We start from the raw sequence: 3,301 nt of genomic DNA, 5'->3' as shown, positions 1-3,301 counted from the left end.
TTATGTTAAAGAGAACCTTTGGACAGATTAAACTTAACAGAGTTTAACTGAGCAAAGAACAATTCATGAATTGAGCACCACCACCACACTCCCCTTACAGATAATGGAAGTGAGGAACAGAAACAGTTAGATTGGTTACAGCCTGGCATTTGTCTTATGCTAACACTGTTGTAACAGTTCATCACTTTTGGCTGAAACTTGGTGATTTGTACAAGAATAGGTTACAGTCTGTTTAAACATCCACTTCACGTTACAGTTCACTATGTATGTAGGAACTTTTAAGCTGAACTTACAAGGAGGTTGCTTTAGGCTAAACTTAATTTAACAGTTACATGAATCGATATATGGAAACATATCTACAATTGTCTGAACATAAGTGACCTTGCACTTACGGTATAACAAATTATGCCACTTGAAGAAGGCAATGGCTAGTAAGGTTGAAGTGTCGACAATAATGGACTGCAGTGTATCTTGAAATGAACACCTATTCATTGGGAGAAGTAAAATAAATTTTTTATAAAAAATAAAACCACTAAAAAATTAAAATTTGAGTGCTCGCTTTAGTAGTACATATATAAAATTGGAACGATACAGAGAAGATTAGCATGGCCTCTGTGTAAGGATGACATGCAAATTCATGAAGCGTTTCATATTTCTGACCAGGATCATCCTGATACCAAAACCTGGCAGAGACGCAACAAAAAAAGGAAACTTCAGGCCAATATCCCTGATGAACATCAATGTGAAAATCCTCAATAAAATACTGGCAAACCAAATCCAGCAGTACATCAAACAACTTATCCACCACTATCAATTTGGCTTCATTCCCAAGATGCAAGGCTGGTTCAGCATATGCAAATCAATAAATGTAATCCATCACATAAACAGAACCAATGACAGAAACCACTTCATTATCTCAATAGATACTGAAAAGGCCTTTGATAAATTCAACATCCCTTCATGATAAAAACTCACAATAAACTAGGTATTGATGGAACATATCTGAAAATAATGAGATCTATTTATGACAAAGCCACAGCCAATATAATCCTGAATGAGCAAAAGCTGGAAGCATTCCCTTTGAAAACTGGCACAAGATGAGGATCCCCCTCTCACCATTCCTATTCAACACAGTATTGGAAGTTCTGGCCAGGGCAATCAGACAAGTGAAAGAAATAATGGGTATTGAAAAAGGAAAAGAGGAAATCAAATTATCTTTGTTTGTAGAAGACATGATTCTATATTTAGAAAACCCAATAATTTCAGCCCAAAGACTCCTTAAGCAGATAAGCAACTTCAGCAGTCTCAGGATACAAAATTAATGTGCAAAAATCACAAACATTCCTATACACCAACAATAGACAAGCAGAGAGCCAAATCATGAGTGAACACCCATTCACAATTGTTACAAAGAGAATAAAATATCTAGGCATACAGCTAACAAGGGACATGTAGGACCTTTTCAAGGAGAACTAAAATCTACTGCTCAAGGGTATAAGAGAGGATACAAACAAATGGAAAAACATTTCACCCTCATGGATAGAAAGAATCAATATCATGAAAATGGCCATACTGCCCAAAGTAGTTTATAGATTCAATGCTATTCCCATCAAACTACCATTGATATTCTTCATGAAATTAGATAAAACTATTTTAAAATTCATATGGAACCAAAAACGACCTTGTATAGCCAAGACAATCCTAAGCAAAAGGAGGAAAGATGGATGCATCATGCTACCAGACTTCAAACTATACCACAAGGCTACAGTAACAAAAACAGCATGGTACTGGTACGAAAACAGACACATAGACAATGGAACAGAACAGAGAACTCAGAAATAAGACCATACATCTACAACTATCTCATCTTCAACAAACATGACAAAAACAGGCAATGGGGAAAGGATTCCATATTTAATAAATGGTGCTGGAAAAACTGGCTAGCCATATGTAGAAAGCTGAAACTAGATCCCTTCCTTACACCGTATACAAAAATTACTCAAGATGGATTAGAGACTTAAACATCAGACCTAAAACCATAAAAAACCCTAGAAGAAAACCTAGGCAATACCATTCAGGACACAGGCACGGGCAAAGACTTCATGACTGAAACACAAAAAGCAATTGCAACAAAAGCTAAAATTGACAAATGGGATTTAATTAAACTCAAGAGCTTCTGCACAGCAAAAGAAACTATCATCAAAGTGAAAATGCAACCTAGAGAGTGAGAGAAAATTTTTGGAATCTACCCATCTGACAAAGGCCTAATATCCAGAATTTACAAGGAACTTAAACAAATTTACAAGAAAAAAAAAATCAAAAAGTGGGCAATGGATATGAACAGACACTTCGCAAAAGAAGACATATATGCAGCCAACAAACATTAAAAAAAAGCTCAACATCACTGATCATTAGAGAAATGCAAATAAAAACCACGATCAGATACCACCTCATGCCAATCAGAATGGTGATTATTAAAAAGTTATGAAACAAGAGATGCTGGCAAGGCTGAGAGAAATAGGAATGCTTTTATACTGTTGGTTGGGATGTAAATTAGTTCAACCATTGCAGAAGACCGTGTGGAGATTCTTAAAGGATCTAAAACCAGAAATACCATTTGACCCAGCAATCCCATTACTGGGTATATACCCAAATGAACATATATCATTCCATTATAAAGATACATGCACACATATGTTTATTGCAGCACTATTCACATTATCAAAGACATGGAACCAACCCAAATGGCCATAAATGATGGACTGGATAAAGAAAATGTGGTACATATACACCATGGAATACTACGCAGCCATACAAAGGAATGAGATCATGTCCTTTGCAGGGATATGGATGAAGCTGGAAACCATCATCCTCAGCAAACTAACACAGGAACAGAAAACCAAACACCGCATTTTCTCACTCATAACTCGGAGCTGAACAATGAGAACACATGAACACAGGGAGGGAAACAACACACACACTGGGGCCTGTCAGTGGCAGGGTTGGGGGGCAAGGGGTGGGAGAGCATCAAGATAAATAGCTAATGCATGAGGAGCTTAAAACTGGATGGGTGTGGTGGTTCACACCTGTAATCCTAGCACTTTGGAAGGCTGAGGCAGGAGGACCACGAGGTCAGGAGTTTGAGACCAACCTGGCCAACACAGTGAAACCCCGTCTCTACTAAAAATAAAAAAATTAAAAAAATAGCTGGGTGTGGGAGCAAATGCCTATAATCCCAGCTACTCAGGAGGCTGAGGCATAAAAATTGTTTGAACCTGGGAGGAAGAGGTTGCAGTGAGCC

The 3,301-nt window shown here is 37.5% G+C and overlaps 1 non-coding gene across 1 annotated transcript; it reads left to right on the top strand.

The window, feature by feature from the left end:
- Nucleotides 1–551: 551 nt before the first annotated feature.
- On the top strand, nucleotides 552–657 carry LOC112209260 (U6 spliceosomal RNA). Its single transcript, XR_002944013.1, has one exon. It is a non-coding gene; the product is annotated as a U6 spliceosomal RNA (small nuclear RNA).
- The last annotated feature ends 2,644 nt before the right edge of the window (nucleotides 658–3,301 follow it).

This window comes from Pan troglodytes, chromosome 4 (assembly GCF_028858775.2).
Source record: "Pan troglodytes isolate AG18354 chromosome 4, NHGRI_mPanTro3-v2.0_pri, whole genome shotgun sequence".
In the NCBI taxonomy this organism is placed as follows: Eukaryota; Metazoa; Chordata; class Mammalia; order Primates; family Hominidae; genus Pan; species Pan troglodytes.
The sequence above is the reverse complement of the archived record's forward strand: the minus strand, read 5'-3'. Positions and strand labels throughout refer to the sequence as shown.